At 47.5% G+C, this 17,609-nt stretch overlaps 1 non-coding gene across 1 annotated transcript; it reads left to right on the top strand.

Moving 5' to 3' along the window:
* Positions 1-1,385: 1,385 nt before the first annotated feature.
* LOC115068489 lies at positions 1,386-1,550 on the top strand. The gene has a single exon (XR_003847831.1). It is a non-coding gene; the product is annotated as a U1 spliceosomal RNA (small nuclear RNA).
* The last annotated feature ends 16,059 nt before the right edge of the window (positions 1,551-17,609 follow it).

Raw genomic sequence — 17,609 nt, 5'->3', positions numbered from 1 at the left:
GCAGGGTGATACAGTTGCTGGTCACAGTGCATCCACATTTCTTATCAGTCTAGGACCCCAGTCCATGGAATGATTCTGTCTGCAGTTAGAGTGGGTTTTCTCAACTCAATTAACCTAACCTAGGTAATCCCTCACAAGCATGCCTGCCCAGAGTTTTGTCTCCTAGGCGACTCTACATTAACCATCACAAACAAACTAACAAATCCCCCAAATTTTGAACCTGTGATTGATTCTTTTTCCCACAGTTGGAGACTCAACCCAGGGTATTGCATTTGCTAGGCAAGGGCTCTACCACTGAGCTTAAACTCCCAACCCCCCCAGTCTGTGATTGATTGAATCCATAGATACAGAACCAGCAGATATGGAGGACTGACATGCAATCATGCGCCAGGCTGCTGTGTGAGGTTTCAAACTGCTGCCTGTATCGTGGTTTGCACCTATTCATTGCTGGGCACTGTGGTTTGGTTACAAATTGCCCCCAAAGGCTCACGTGTTGAGCTTGGTCCCCAGCTGGCGGTACTGTTGAGAGGGCAGTAACATCATCAGTGGCATAATCCACTGACAAGTTCACAGCTGGATGGAAGCTGGAGGAAGCAGGTCACTGAGGGCAGGACTCCTTCTTCCCCTCCTCCTCCTCCCCCTCCTCCTTCCTTTCCTCCCTCTCCCTCTTTCTCTTTCTTTCTTCTCCCTGCCCCGCCCCCTGCCCCGAGGTGAGCAGCTTTGCCTCATCCACAAGCTCCTACAACCAGGATGCTGCACCTCTTCTCCTGCAGCAATGGAGCAGGCTGACCCTGAGCCCAGATAGACCCTCCCTCCTCTACATGGTAATCTCAGATATTTTGTCAAAATGATAGAAAACCCTAACACACTAGATATGCCACGTGTGACTTTATCATTGCTTTACTTATTTTCCGTTGGAGAGACACTGAGGCATATTCTACTTTGGGTCTATTTTGAATAAAATGACATAAACATTCTTGCACACAGTGTCCGGTCTTGGGCACTTTCCTGTGTTAGGTTCTGATCTCTGCTTCTTCGACAGCAGAGGGTGTCATTGAGCCTGTGAATACCCAGGGCTCAGACTTTCCCAGGAGGAAATATCTGTGGTCCAGCAATTTATTACCCCTGGCTCAGTATCAAAGCTTAGGAAGAAGTAATTATACCAAGTCTGAAGGAATTTTGACAACTGTGTTCACCTTTTAAAAATAATATTTTTAAGCCGGGCGTGGTGGCACACGCCTTTAGTCCCAGCACTTGGGAGGCAGAGGCAGGTGGATCTCTGAGTTCGAGGCCAGCCTGGTCTACATAGTGAGTTCCAGGCCAGCTGGAGCTACAGGGAGACCCTGTCTCAAAAAGACAAAAAAAGAAAAAAAAATTTTTTTTAGATACTTACCTGGTAAGGGAGACAGCATGATCAGGAACGTGGTTTTCCCAGGGTGAGGCTCATTCATTACACTTGGGATGTGCTGACCCCTGCGATTTCCCTAAATGTGGGAAACCCAACTGCGTAATTAGTGGTGGTCGGGGGACCGCGTTCATGCTCTCCCCTGGCTTGTGCTGGTTTAAAGAATAGAATGTCTTAGTGTCTGCATTTTCATAAATTATTGGTTTATGCTATTTCAGTCTATTCTCTTCTGTAGAAAAGTAAAAAAAGAGCCCATGGGTGTGTATATGAGTCCCGTGAAATACAACACCACTCGTCAATAACAAAGTTTCTTTCACAGGCCTAATTTATAAAAGAACACATGCTGGGTGTGGTGGCACAGGCCTTTAATCCCAACACTCAGGAGGCAGAGGCAGGCAGATCTCTTATGAGTCAAAAAGACCAAAAATAAATAAAATTTTAAAAAAAGATTTAACTGGTCATTCTTCAGATTTGTATTTGCGTTTATTTATTTGTATTTCCTGAATTTATCCCTGTGCTGTTTTTGTTTCTTCAGGGCTTTTTCTTCTGGGTAGCCTCTTCTGGCTTAGAAGCAATGTGTTTCTTTTCAGCAAGGACAGCCTAGCACAGCAGAACACCTGCGTGGGTTCTTTAGGCTGCAAACCTCAGGAGCTTGGCCCAACCGGCTGTGTTCAATGACCAGAGAATCTATGTCTATCTTTTTTTTTTTTTTTTTTTTGTTTTTTTTTGACGGGGGTTTTAAATTTTTTTTTTTTTTTTTTTTTTTTTTTTTTTTTTTTGGTCATTTTGAGACGGAGTTTCCCTGTAGCCCCAGCTGACCTGGAACTCACTATGTAGTCCAGTTTGGCCTTGAACTCATGGAGATCCCCCTGCCTCTGCCTCCTGAGTGCTGGAGAATTTGTGTCTAAACCTGAGATTCGGCACTGCTCTCTGTGTCCTTAAGCATCCACAGCCAAATTGAAGCACTCTTTATCGGGCTACTGGCCTGTATCCAGCTCTAGTGTCTGGCCTGGACACACCTATCCACCCTATCATTCACCTTTGGAATGGCACACAGCCTTCAGTAAAATGGCGTTGTTGTATGTCTACTGAGTTTGCCAACATTCATATCCGTGATGGTCTGGGCAGTTTCACAGGTGCTTTTAAAGTAAAGAAGGGGAGCGAACCTCTTAATTTGCATAATTTTGTGGGGTTTTCGGAGTCCAGAGGGCAGAGAACCATTTTCTTGGGTCACTCAACCCTCTGCTTACAGAAAGAGGAGTTGCCAATGAGTGATTACTATTGATCCCCAAAGGAAACATTTCATCCTCAGCTAGAGAAGCTCCCAGGAAGATGTGAGGAGAAACAGGCGGTGAAGGCCCTCCTGCCTCAGCCTGGCACTGACTGGCAGGGCTGCTCTGTAGCTGGGGCTCCGTGGGCATCTTTCTCAAGGAGGTCACCCATAGTGGTGCCCCTGCAGCTCTCTGTCATGCTCTTTTGGGTCTGCTCAGATTGAGGTCCTGGGAGAGTCACGGTTGAGGCCACCTGCATTTCTCACACCAGATCTTTGGGGCAATGTGTCCCCAGTGTCACTCCTGATGCCAGAGACTGGATGCTGTGAAGACAGCTTCAACTGCCGGGAAGGAGCCTGGGTGGGTTTGACAGCAGGAGTAAAGCACTGCTCCTCGCGGTGTGGCCTCCAGAATCACCAAAACTTGACTGGGGTGACCTGGGAATTCCTCATTTGAACACGTTCACCACGTGGTGGCGCTGTGCAGCCAGGCTTGGAAGCTGCTGCCCTGGGTGTCCTTGTGCTGACAGTGGCCTGGCCTGATGAATCTGTAAGTCTCAGAGTTCAGGTGGATCCCACCCAAGGAGGTCAGGGGAGCCCTAGCTGATATTTTCTGGGGAAGCTATGTCTTATCCCAGAAATGGTCTGAGGGGCTGATGCATGGACAGGGCAGAGGCTAAATGCCAGCGCTAGGAACACAGCTGCCTCTCGTTCTGACACCCCAGGTCGTCTACGTCCCATTGTGTCATGCAGCCGGGAGCAGTAGGGTGATGTCTTCCTTCCATGCTGTCCCCATCCCTGAGCACTGGGCTCTGCCTCGGTGTCTATGTGAGGCATGCTTCGCCTCTGCAGCACCTGCTGCCCTCCCTCCCTAACCCTATGGGAAACACCAGCACAGGCAGCTACTTTCTCCTGTCTGGGAAGATGTGAAATGGGATGGGTTGGGGAGACCATAGTGGTGTTTTGTATGTCCCCATTATGAGCCACAGCCACTGCTGTTAAAATTAGTGTATGCATAACCATCACAGCTAGTCATTGCACTTTTAAGTTTCCTGGCTTGAGACATGAAGAAGTTTGCCCCGTGGAGACGGTAACCGCTGGAGACGGGGCCCAGAAGACCAGCTAAGAAAGGGGGCGGCGCCAAGGAGTCAGGAGACCGAGACATGGCCTGCTGCAGGGTCTGAGAGAGCAGCAGCCAGCGGAGGGGAGGCCTGGCAGGACTCAGGAGGCAGGAGGGCAGAGACTGGGCGCAGTGGAGGGTGGCAGAGCAGGGTAGGTTGGTGGGAGAGCTCAGAGAAGACCCCAGAGAGTATGCCACAAAAGCAGCATGGGCTGTAGACTCTGGGAGCCGATTGTGACTCTAGATTTACAGAGCTTTTGTGTTTTGTTTTTTGTTTATTGAGACAGGGTCTCACTGTGTAGCCATGGCTGGTCTGGAACTTGCTACATAGACCAGGCTGGCCTCCAACTCAGAGGTCTGCCTGCCTTCGCCTCTTGAGTGCTGGGATTAATGGTGTAAGTCACTATGCCCAGTTCAGTTTGCAGATTCCCCAGAAGGGAATCTGTCCCATGTGTTCCTTTGCTAATAAATGCTGTTCAGCTGGAGTTCTATCTGTGCCCTGGTGCTTTCTCCCGATCAACCGGATTCAGCCATTGTCCACTTCATCTATCAGATCAGACATTCACGATCACCCTCCACTACATAGGAAATCTGAGGCCAGCCTGGGATGCAGGAGACCTGCCTCAGAAGAAAATTTAAAAAGCATGTGATTCCTGACCCAGGCATAGTGGCACATGCCTGAAATCCTGGTATTCTGGAAGATGAGGCAGGAGGATTGCAAGTTTGAGGCCAACTTGGGCTATATATTAATTTGCAAACAAACAACAACAAAAACTAGCCAACCAAACAAATATAAAAAGAAATACAGGAATTTGCCCCAAGAAGTTGAGATCAGCTGTAAAGTTCCGGAAAGGAAAATGGAGACACACCCTGGGGGATGAAGACCCTGCCCAGGGCTCAGCGTTCTCACTCTACACCCCACCTGGTAGTGCACGCCTTTAACCCCAGCATTTGGGAGGCAGGTGGGTGGATCTCTGTGAATTGAAGGCCAACCTGGTCTATATAACAGGGGGCTGGGGCTACAGGGAGACCCTGTCTCAAAAAGACAAAAGACCTTTCTTTCAATTTATTACTTTTATTTTATGGGTATGTGTGTATTGCCTGCATGTAGGTAAGTGCACCCCTGTCACACAATGCCCAAGGAGGACAGAAGAGGCTGTCAGATCTCCTGGAACTGGAGTTACAGGCAGTTGTTAGCTGCCATGTGGATGCTAGGATTCGAACCCAGGTCTTCTGCAAGAACATCCAGTGTTCTCAACCGCTGAGCCATCTCTCCAGCCCCGAGACCTTTCTTTCTTAAGATGGTCTCGGGGCTGGTCAGTCCTCCTCAACACTGTCACAGCTGTGGACTTGAGCTGTGAGAGGCAGCAGGACAGATACTCTGTTGGGCACGTTTGTTCTGAGGCACTGTTGGTCCTGGGTCACCTGCCCAGTTACACCAGGCAGAGCCTTCTGCAATCACCTCAGAACAGACCTTATTGCCTCATGTAGCCAAGGACAAATAAACAGCAGCCACCACTTGCTGTACTCCCTGAGGGGTCCTTGGGGACACTGTCCAGCCCTGGCAGGGCTGTGCCTGACTCTCAGAGCCTGAGTACTTCCTGTTTTGAACATTCTCTGGCAAGTATACCCAGGCTCTTATTGTAGAACACCCTCTCCTTCCCTAGGGATCCCGTGTTGCAGCCAACTGGGACGTTGCACAAGCACAAATGTGGGACCTAAAGTGTGTGTGTGTTGTTTACAATTCTGAATATTTCATCACACCAGCTTCTAAAAATAGCCTAGCGTGGTTCAGTCACACTGTGAATTCCTAGAAAAGTGGATGCTTTCCTGGAGGAGGCAGCACAGAGCAGTCAGTACAAGCCGCCTCCCTGTGCTGTGAGCACTGGAGAGCCCAGCCAGAGTGTGAGACTCGCCTGGGGCTCCTCTGTCCTGGTCCTCCCACCACCTACTTCAGAGTGTCGGCCCACTCCTCTGTGACAACAGCCAGTGGTGTGGTATTCATGTCAGTAACACCCACCCACCCTCACAGGTTTAGAGAAATAAATCCAGCCTATACCAGGCTATACACCGCCCCGCCTCCTCCATGCCCTGTGACTGCTCCCAGCTGGGTGAAAATAACAACACTCACTTTTGGCACTTTTACCACTATGTCTTCTTTTCGTTTTTGACTTTCGGTGTGGTAAATATTGCACCCAGGCCAGTGTGACCATCCAGATCCTCAACTTTATTCTGGCTCTGTGCCTAGGAAAACTTCAATGTATCCCAGAAAGAGCTGCTGTGATCATGAGCTCTAATTTTCAGCTTGAGGCCAGGTGTGGTGTCTCATGCCTTTGATCCCAACACTAAGGAGGCAGAGGCAGGCAGATCTCTGTGAATTCAAGGCCAGCCTGGTCTACATAGTGAGTTCTAGGACAGCTGGAGCTACAGGGAAACCCTGACTCAAAAAAGCAAAAGAAAAAAAAAACTGTCAACTTGATCCAACCTAGAATCATCTGGGAAGAGTCTCAATGAAGAATTGTCTAGATTAGGCTGGCCTGTGGACATGTGGGTGGGAGCAGGTCTTGATTGCTAATTGATGTGGGAAGACCCAGCCTAACTGTGGGCAGCACCACTCCCTGGCTGCAGCCTAGAACTCTTTAAGAAAGAGAGCTAAGCACTGAGCTTGCATGCACTGACTGGTTAAGCTGTGACATGCTGCAAACTCCTGTCTAGATGCCCCTGCAGTGCAGCCTAAATTGCTTTTTGTCAGAGTAACAGAAATGAAATTAGGACTTCTTTCCCCTGCCTCTTCCTCAGCCAACCCCCCATGTCCCCACACACACCCTCAGTCACCAATCTGACCTATTAGACCAGGGCAGGAGACTCACTTTGTTTAGGTTTGGGAGGTGATGAGAGCTGAGTGTCCCTCCTGGGCCACTTGTAGGGCCTTTGGAAACTCCGCATCCTTCAACTGAGCACTCAGAATGCATGCTCTGTGAACTGCTCAGCAAACCTACCTAAGTTGCTCCATTTTGTTCAGAGCCATTTCAGCAGCAACTTTGCTCCACACCAAAGGGAAAAGGGGGGCAACCTTGGGTCTTGGGAAATTGTCCTAGCCACGAACCATGAAATGTGCTAATTCCAGACATTTTACGTGCTTGTTTTCACTTCTGTAACCCACTTGGTGTCTTGGGTCACCCTGACACAGGGCATAAGACCATCCTTGTTATCTTGTTGGTGTATGACCACCTAGAAGTCATTTACCTTGACTGTCTTATTATACTTATTATGGCTAAAACAGTTGGCTAGTTTTAAGGTCACAAAGTTGATTGCCAAGTTATATGACTGTATCACTTGTCTGTATAATGATTGGTTGTTGATTAATAGAGTCAAAGTTCTGCTGTGTTGTACAAACCTGATTGTTTCACAAGTGTCCTGTTTTAATAATAATTCTGTAATCCTATAAAAACTCTGACCTGACGATCATCAGGGCTGCTTCTACTCCCGAGATAGACAGCCCGGCTGGTCGAAAATTAAAATTTACCTTGCTACTTTTCTTAAAGTGGTGCTGGTGATTTTTTTGTTGTTGTTGTTGTTGTTGCGAACTCTGTCCTATAATACTCTGCCTTTCAGGTCTGTCACCCTAATAGGCAGGTTCAGTAGCCTTGGGCCCACTTGCTCTCACACAGAGCCCAGACCTTCCTTCAGCCTGTGGGCAACTGTTCAAACTCCTTCTCTGTGTAGAAATGGCAGGAGCATGCTCTAGCTCTTCCATCTCCGTGGGATAAGTTGGGGCAAATGTCTTGACTACCCAGACATCTGGTGTCCATTACAGTGTGTCTTTTCTGTCTCCACATCAGCCACCTGATGCAGCCACCTGATGAAGGTTGGTACCCAACTGGGCTAGACAGGTGGGTACATGCAACAGAGAAGGGACAGGGAGCTGAGAGCCTGTGTGAGAGAGTGCTCAGAGAACAAACTGGAACCCAGGGCAAGCAGCTGAAAGGCGAGGGCAACCAGGAGCCAGGTGCAGCCCAATTCTTAGTGGCGTTCCCTGCCCACTGGTCATTTGAATTTTGTCTTTGGTGACTCAGTTCGTTGTCACTTATGTGACTGGCTCAGACTGGTTTATACATTCATTTTTATGAAGCAGAGTTGGAGTTTACTAAGAAAGAAAGTCTTGATATAAATTTAAGTGATAGATTAGGAAAATGACAGCACAGACCCAAATCGTGGGTGCAGATCCAAGACTCACCAGTTTGTACTTCCACTGTGATGTTCTCTGCACGCAGTTTGCTGTAGCTTGGCTATAGACACTTCACATAGAAGATCAACGCTCACAAGAAGGCGGTGTGGTGCACACCTGGGATTCTATCAGTTCAAGGTCACAGTGAATCTGAGGCCCTTCTGGGGTAAAGGAGACCTTATCTCAAAGCAAAACAAGACAACCTCAAATGCTCACCTCAGTAACATGCAGAGCATCGATAGAAAGGACCGCCTAGCTCCCCCCAGTGGGTGGGGTCATTGAAAGTCATGCGCTGGGGGTGCTAGGGGCCAAGGCTACCCCATGGGAAATGCCCTAACAAGGACTTTTTTTTTGTCTTTTTGAGACAGGGTCTCCCTATAGCCCCAGCTGGCCTGAACTCACTATGTAGACCAGGCTGGCCTTGAACTCACAGAGATCCTCCTGCCTCTGCCTCCTGAGTGCCGGGATTAAAGGTGTGCACCACCACACCCAGCTTTTCCTAACAGACTTTCATCTTCAGTCTTTTCCTTTAAGAAAACGATCTCAGGGCTGGAGAGATGGCTCAGAGGTTAAGAACTCTGGTGGTTCTTGCAGAAGACCCAGGTTCGAATCCCAGAACCCACATGGCAGCTAACAACTGTCTATAACTCCAGTTCCAGGGGATCTGACAGCCTCTTCTGTCCCCACAGGCATTGCATGACACAGGTGCACTTACCTACATGCAGGCAATACACACACACACAATAAAAATAAAAATTAAAAAAAAAGAAAAAAACGATCTCTTTATAATCATTAACAATGTCAACAAGGCACTGACCCTTCCTATTCTTTCTTTTTTTATTTGGTACCCTTGCTGGGGTTAGAACTCAGGGCCTGGAGCTTGCAGGGCAGGCGTTTTACCGCACAGCAACCTCTGCAGACCCTCAGCTCTTGTTGTTTCTGGGTTTTTTGTTTGTTTGTTTGTTTTGAGACTATGGCCCAGGCTGGCCTCCAGCTCTCTGCAGTCTCCCCCTGCTACAGCATCCTGAGAGCTGGGATTACAGGTGTGAGTCACCTCCTTGGCTTAATTTATAGATTAAGATCTGGCATTATTTTCTATTCTAGAGTCAGACAACACTTCACCATAACAGTAAGCTGAGAAGAGGAGTTGGATTTACAGAGAGACTGAAGGAGCACAGGAAAACCAGACTGAGCATTTCAGTGTTCTCCTTGTAAGGTGGAAACAAAACAGATCCCTTGGGCCCAGCAAGGTGGCCCTGCTGGTGAAAGCACTTTCTGAAAAATCCTGGAGACCTGAGTTTGAGCCCCAAAACTCACACACAGGTGGAAGGAGAGAACAGACGCCACAAAGTTGTCTTCTCACCTCCACATTCGATCTGTGGCTTGTTTACACCCCTATACACACATACACACACACACACACACACACACACACACACACACCACAATTAATTAAAACGAAAAGCAAGTGTCATTTGGTTTCGGTGTGTGTGTTAAGATCAGGCGTGGGTACTAAATCATTAATACATGTGTGCCTTGGGTTCTAGTCCAGAAACACACATATGCAGTTCCCTGGGGGATCTTACTTGGTTATGATGTATAATTTTTAGGACTCAATTTGCTAATACCTTATCTACTGTTTTTACATGTTGTGCTGGATAGCTTTAGTGTCAACTTGACACACCTGGGTTGAGGGAGCCTCAGTTGGGGAATTGCCTCCATTGGACTGGCCTGTGGCCATGTCTGAGGGGCATCTTCTTGATGAGTGACGTGGGAGGGCCCAGCCCAGTGTGGGTGGTGCCACCCCTGGGCAGGTGGGCCTGTGTTGCATAAGAAAGCAGGCTGAGCAGGAGCCAAGGGAGCAAGCCTGTAAGCAGCGTTCCTCCATGGCCTGTGCTCCAGCTCCTGCCTCCAGGTTCCTGCCCTGAGTTCCTACCTTGGGCTCCCGGATGAACTGTGACCTGGGAGATGTAAGCTGAATAAACCCTTTCCTCCCCAAGTTGGTACTGGTCAGAGTGTTTTGTCACAGCAATGAAGAACAAACTAAGACACATGTGTATTCCTAAGAGGAACTGGGTAAGATTTTGTGAGCTGAAGTTCTCTAGAAGCTGAGGTTACATTTCAGATCTGCCAGTGCCTGACCTCACAAAGTCAGGATAAGGCAGTGAATAATGCTGTGGATAACTTGGTGAGTTTGGAGGTGGAGGGCCAAAATTAGCTTGGACAGTCCTCAAAGCCTTTTAACAGCTGCAGAATATCTTCTTAACTAGTAGATAGAAGTCTTGGAATGTTCAGGGTATGAAGGCCCTTTAATCTCAGCACTCTGGAGGCAGAGAAAGGCAGATCTTGGTGAGTTGGAGTTTGAAGAGGCCTAATCTAAAAAAACCCCTCTTGGAATGTATAGCTCAGCTTGAGGCCTAGCCTCCCCCACCTGTAAGCTAAGAATGAGACAAAGACAGCAACTACATCTGAGCGATTCCTCCACTCTATGGCCCCACCTATGTGTTTTATAAAGACATTGATTCTTGATTGTGTTTCTTGAGACTATCAAAATTCCTGTAATTTTTTTTTTTTTTTTGGTCTTTTTGAGACAGGGAGGGTCTCCTTATAGCCTCGGCTGACCTGGAACTCACTATGTAGACAAGACTGGCCTTGAACTCACAGAGATCCATCTGCCTCTGCCTCCCGAGTGCTGGGATTAAAGGTGTACATCACCATGCCCGGCCTAAATTCCAGTAAATTTAATTGGGAGTGGTAGAGCACTCCTGTAATTCCAGCACTCTGGAGGCTAAGGCAAGAGGATCACCAGCCTGGGCTTCAAAGAGAGCCCCTTTGTCAAAAGCATTAATAATGATAATAGGTAAACAAGTAAATAAGGGCTGGAGACCTGGCTCAGCAGCTGAAAGCCTGTGCTGATCTAGCAGAGGGTGACCAATACTGACAGGATATGGGGAAAGGGGAACAGAACACTTCAACATTCATTCCCTGGAGGGAGTGCAAACCCGGTCCAACCACTGTGGAAATCAGTGTGGAGACTTCTCAAAAAGTTAAAAATGGATCTACCACATGATCTAGCTAAACCATGCTTGGGTATATGCCCAAGGACTCCATATTCTACTACAGAAATACTTGCTCTATATCCAAGACGGTTTTTGTTGTTGTTTTATTACACCACATTCATTGCTGCTCTGTTCACAATAGCCAGGAAATAGAAACAGCCTGGATGTCCATCAACTCATGAATAAACAAAAATGTGACACATTTACACAATGGAATATTATTTAGCTATTAAGAAAAATGAAATTAGCTGGGCATGGTGGCATACACCTTTAATTCCAGCACTCAGGAGGAGGCAGGAGGATCCTCTGGGAGTTTGAGCCTGTTCTACGGAGTGAGTTCCAGGCAGCTGGAGCGACAGGGAGACCCTGTCTCAAATGAAATTATGAAGTTTGTAGGTAAATGGATGAAGCTAGAAACAATCATTCTGACTGAGGTAGCCCAGACCTAGGAAGACAGACTTTACAAGTTTTCTCTCATTTGCAGATGTCAGCTTTGAATTCTTTGAATCCTTACATTCCTAATGTAAGTTCCATTAGGAGTACCCATAGAGGTCAAGAAATTAGTAAGGGGCCATAGTGGAGGAGCTTTCAAGGGAGGGGAGGTAGAATGCAGTGGTATACAGGAAGCAATGGAACAGGAAGGATTAAATGGGGCAGGGGTGTAGGAGTGCAGGGTATATTAGGGAACTCACACTGAACCCCTTTTGAAAAGGCTATATGGAAACCTGCTGTAGAAGCCTCCTAAAATATGTGCATGCACTCACATAAAAAGAGATTAAATGTTATCCTATAATGGGGCAGGACTGCTGTCCTAGACACCACAGACTAACATGGAAAGCCCATTGGAATTGTTGGCCAGTAAGGTCTCATAGACTCTCAAACATCACAGGCCACTGCTCTTGTCACCCTCCAGAGCTTGACAGCGAGGCACTGTTCCTGAAGACAGCACACATACTGGAGTCACTGAACATGGAGAAACTAAGCTGGACCTGACCTGGAGGTTTCATCCCTCTTGGCTAGCTTTCCTAGTGCTGGAAGGTGCTTCTCTACTGGAGAAGAAAAGTAATCATTAATCTTACCCAACTGTGAACCCTGCCAGCTGATAAAGCAGACCCACTGGTGCAATAGTGGCATGAATGTCATAGGAGAAACCAGCCACTTTATCAATGGATTTAAGGCCCTCTCCACAAGATGAGACCCATTCCTGGCATTGTTATCAGAGCTGAGAACCTGTGGCTGGACAGATCACAGGCCCTAGGGGAGAACCTGCTGCCATTATTCTGCTAAATAGACATATTAGTCAATCTACAAATGACTTTTATGTCCATAAATTAGTGCATCTCTTAACCCTCATCAAAGAAGCTTCTTTGGGCAACATATAGTGATTAACACAGAGACTCATAACTGCTCAAAGAGCAAAAATAGGGACTGTGGAATGCTCAGCCCTAAATGGGACACCTACATCACATCCTCTCCCCCACTGCTCAGGAAACCTTGGGGAAGAGGGAGCAGAACAATTGTAAGACCAGAGGTAGAGGATGTCTACGAAGAAGGTGTTTTCTGGACACACAGGGCAGATGCATACTTGACCTCACTGAGGTTCTGACAGCATGCATAAGACTTGCTCAAGCTCAAGCCAGACAAAATCCCAGCATGGAGTGTTGCAGGACGGAGTTTGCACAAAATCACCAACACCATTTCAGGAGAGAGCAGCAAGGTAAAATTTTATTACAACCAGTGGGGCTGTCTATCTCGGAAGAAGCAGTCCCTAAACATTAGCTGTTTAGGGTTTTTATAGGATTACAGAAAGCACAGTTTAAACAGAACATCTGTGAGCCAATCAGGTTTGTACAACATAGTAGAATTTGAGTTCATCAATCAACAACCAATTACTGTGAGGGCAAGTGAAGCAAGTGTTCAACTTGGCAACCAACTTTGCAATTTTAAAATTAGTCAACTACCTAGCCATAACAAGCAAGTATTGCAACAGAAGCCAAAATCAGCAGTTACCAGATGGTCACTGAATAACAGGGTGGTCTCATACTACATGTCAAGATGACCTGAAATAGCAAGCAGGTTACAGAAGCAAAACAAGCAGTCAGCCAGATGCAGGATGTTCCAGATCAACAGAGCTTGCAGTTTTGTGCTTAGGCCATTTTCTCAGGACTCAAGGTTGCCCCACTTCTGGGTATTTCCCATAAGTGGAACAGAAGTCACTGTTGAAATCGCTGCTCCAGGCAAAATGGAGTAACTTGGGTCAGGTTGCTAATACAGTTCATGGAGAGGGGAGTAGGGAAGATGTCTCACCCCATCTGAGGAACGACTGGCAATGGCAGCTGATAAGAGAGGGAGAGTCAGTCTCCTTCAACAGTCTGGCCCCTGCAGGTCAACCACACTCCAGTGTATGGTCACATACAGGAGTCTATGAGCAATGCAAATTTGACTCAATTGGGTTAAAAAAAAAAAAAGAGGTTAGAACATTGGGTGGGTTTGGAAAGAAGAAGTGAACTTGGAAGGAGTTGGGGAGGGCTGAAAATGATCAAAATACACTACAAAATTCTCAAAGAAGTAATAAAAAATAAGTAGGAACCAGAGAGATAGCTCAGCAGTTGAGAGAGTATACTGCATTTGCAGAGGACCCAGATTCGATTCCCAGCACCCACATGGCAGCTACGAACCATCCTTGACTCCAGTTCCAGGGGAATCTGAAGCCCTCTTCTGACCTCCTCGGCACTGCACGATCCGGGTGCACTCACATACATGCAGGCAACACACTCATACACATAAAATGAAAATAATAAAATATTTAAAAAGTTACTAAAGCTGGATGTGGTGGCCACGCCTTTAATCCCAGCACTCAAGAGTTAGAGGCAGGAAGAGCTCCATGAGTTCAAGGCCAGCCTGGTGTACATATCAAGTTCCAGGATAGTGAGAGTTACTCAGCTAGAAAGTTACATGGTGAGACCCTGTCAAGAAGAAGAAGAAGGAGGAGAAGGGGGAGGGGGAGGGGGCGGGACAACAATAACAACAACAAATAAGCTGGGTGCGGTAGCTCACCTCTGTAAACCCAGCACTCTGGATGCTGTTGAGGTGGGAGGATTGTAGCGTGTCTGAGGACAGCCTGAATCACACAGTGAGTTCCAGGCTGGTCTCGACACTACAGTGTCAGAATCTGTCTCAGAAAACAAAACAGAATCCCAGAACTTGGGAAGCAGAGGCAGGCGGATCTCTGTGAGTTCAAGGCCAGCCTGGTCTACATAGTGAGTTCCAGGACAGCTGGGGCTACAGGGAGACCCTGTCTCAAAAAAGATGAAAACAAAACAAAACAAAAATAAAACAAAACAGAGAGCCAGGTGTGGTGGCACCCACCTTTAATCCCAGCACTTAGGCAGAGACAGGTGGATCACTGTGAGTTTAAGGCCAACTTGGTCTACATATAGTGAGTTTCAGCTCAGCTGGGGCTACAGGGAGACCCTGTCTCAGAACAAACAAACAGATGGGCTGGAGAGATGGCTCAGTGGTAAGAGTACCTGATGCTTTTGCAGGGGATATAGGTTCCATTCCCAACACTCACATGGAGGCTTACAACCATCTGTCACTCATGTTCTAGAGGATCTGACCTCATACAGGGTATACATAAGTATATGCAAGCAAAACACTCATCCACATAAAATAACAAATCCTTAAAAAACAAAAACAAAACAGAAAGGCTAAAGAGGTGCTCCATGGTTAAAATCACGAGGACCCGAGTTTGGATCCCAGCTACAAGCCAGGCAATTCTCAAAGGCCTGAAACCCCAGTACCGAGGCGGGTGGAGACAGGAGGATTACTGGGGCTTGCTGCCTTCCAGCCTACTGAGAAACCTGGAGTTCAGGTTCAGGGAGAGGCCCTGCCTCAAATGAACAGGAAGTGCATGATGGCACCTGTCTTAGTTTGTTTCTCCATTGTTGTGACAAAACACTGACTAATACCAATTTGGGGAGGAAAGGGTTTATTCAGCTTATGTCTCCCAGCTCCCAGGTAGCAGTTCATCAGGGAGACCAAGGTAGGAACTCAGGGCAGGAACCTGGAAGCAGGAGCTGGAGCACAGGCCATGGAGGAACTTTGCTTACTGGCTTGGTCCCCTGACCCATGCTCAGCCTGCTTTCTTATACAACACAGGCCCACCTGCCCAGGGGTGGCACCATTCACAGTGCGCTGGGCCCTCCCACATCACTCAACAATCAAGAAGATGCCCCACAGACATGACCACAGGCCAGTCCAATGAAGGCAATTCCCCAATTGAGGCTCCCCCAACCCAGGTGTGTCAAGTTGACACCAAAGCTATCCAGCATAGCACCTCCGTGAGTGGTCACACCACACACACAGGTGCATACTCACAGGTAAATAAATAAATCTAAAAAAAAAAAAAATCAGCTGTTAGGACCAGCAAGGCTCAGTGGGTAAGAGGGTCTGACACACTCATGTTAAGGTAAGAGAGAACCAACTCCACAAACTGTTCTCTGATCTCCACAAGCATTCTCATGTATACAATGTACACAGGCACAATGATAACTAAAATTTTATTTTATTATTATTTTTGGTCTTTCTGAGACAGGGTCTCCCTGTAGCTCCAGCTGTCCTGGAACTCACTATGTAGACCAGGCCAGCCTTGAACTCACAGAGATCTGCCTGCCTCTGCCTCCCGAATGCTGGGATTAAAGGCATGTGCCATTACGCCTGGCTCTAAATAAAAATTTTAAAGAATTTTTCTTTCGGTCTTTTTTAGACACTTTCCCTGTAGTCCCAGATGGCCTGGAACTCACTATGTAGACCAGGCTGGCCTTGAACTCATATAGATCTGCCTACCTCTCCCTCCCAAGTGGCGGAATTAAAGACGTGTGCCACCATGCCTGGCCTTAAACAATTTTTTAAATGAAAAAGAAAATAATTTCTAACAGTCACAGGCATGATGGTGTGTGCCTGTAGTCCCTGCACTAAGGAGGGGACAGGAAGACAGCACATTTTTAAAAAATATTTTTTTTTCATCTTTTTGAGACAGGGTCTTCCTGTAGCCCCAGCTAGCCTGGAACTCACTATGTAGATAAGGCTGACTTCATTCTCACAGCAATCCACCTACCTCTGCCTCCTAAGTGCTGGCATTAAAGATGTGTGCTACTGTGCCCAGCAAAGATGGCAAATTTTTGGCTACCTTAGATCACCAAGAGTTTGTCTCAAATAGTATAAAGATAAGAAGTTAATAACTTTTTAAATTAAAATTTTATACAAGCACTGAGCCTGGTGGGAGGTAGGGATGTGTGTGCTAGGAGGCTTTCACTGAGTAATGGGTAGGTTGAGAACTTCACTTGGGAACCTTAAAACTATCCCCACTTTTTTACTGAAAGTTCTGAAGAGGTGGGAATACTTTTCCTTTTCACTTAGAAACCACTTCATCTGGGACATTCCTAGCCAATCCAGATTTTCTACTTCCTTTTTTGTAGACCAGAGCAGAGAACCAGCAGAGTCCTGACATGGACTCTTACCCTGAGCTGCACCCCAGCTCTGGTGGTGGTCTGGAGGTTGAGACAAGTAGCCTGGTGATACAGCTTAGTAGAGAATGTGTTTAGCACTTTGAAGGCCCTAGGCTGGATCTACAGCACTGTAAGAAAGACAGATTTCAGTAGGGAGTGGTGGACCTTGCTTGTGACCACACTTGTGAGGCTGAGGCAAGAAGATGGAATATTCAAGACCAGCTTGAGCTACACAGTAAGTCTCTGTCTCAAAAAATTAAAGAAGGGTTGGAGGTATAGCTCAGGGGCAGGGCACTTGTCTAGCATGTGAAGACCTTGGGTCTAATACCCAGCACTCCACACTAAACCACACCAAACAAAAATGAAGCCAGGACTTCACACGTAATCCCACCCCTTGGGAGGCAGACGCAGTGAGGACAGAGAGTGCAAGGCCAGCTTTGGCTACACAGCCACTGCAAGGCCAGCCTGGTATATAGGAGACCCTGTAAAAAGTTTAAATCACTAAACTAGAAGTTGCTTCTTGTGATCCAATCCAGTGATTGGATCACACCCACACCACACACACACTTGAGCGTTTTGCCTACATGTAAGTGCACCACACGGGTGCCTAGTGCCTGCAGAGGCCAGAAGATGCTCTGGAACTGGCGTTAATGCCAGGTCCTCAGGAACAGCAGTATGTGCTCTGACCTGCTGAGCTCTCTCCAACCCCGTTTTGCTTTCTGGGACAGCATGTCACTCCGCAGCCCAGCCTGGCCAGGAACTTGCTATGTGGTCAGGCCGGCCTCGAGGCTGGGATTACTCCCCTGTGCAGCCTCGCCCGGCTCACGTTTTTCATAAAAAGACAAAAACCCGATCTGCATGCGTGGACAGAGGTTGCGAGACGCCGGAGTGCTCCCGTGGATTCGCCCACCTGTCCCTGGTCCTGCTGGGACGTGGCTGCAGGTTGCAGCCCTACGTGCGGCCGGACCCGCCGGAAGGAAGACTTGGCTCTCCTGCCAGGCAGGTGCCCCGCCCCGG

The sequence above is a fragment of the Nannospalax galili genome, unplaced genomic scaffold (assembly GCF_000622305.1).
Source record: "Nannospalax galili isolate Female #2095 unplaced genomic scaffold, S.galili_v1.0 scaffold49, whole genome shotgun sequence".
NCBI classification, from domain to species: domain Eukaryota; kingdom Metazoa; phylum Chordata; class Mammalia; order Rodentia; family Spalacidae; genus Nannospalax; species Nannospalax galili.
This window is presented reverse-complemented; position numbering and strand designations above follow the sequence as displayed.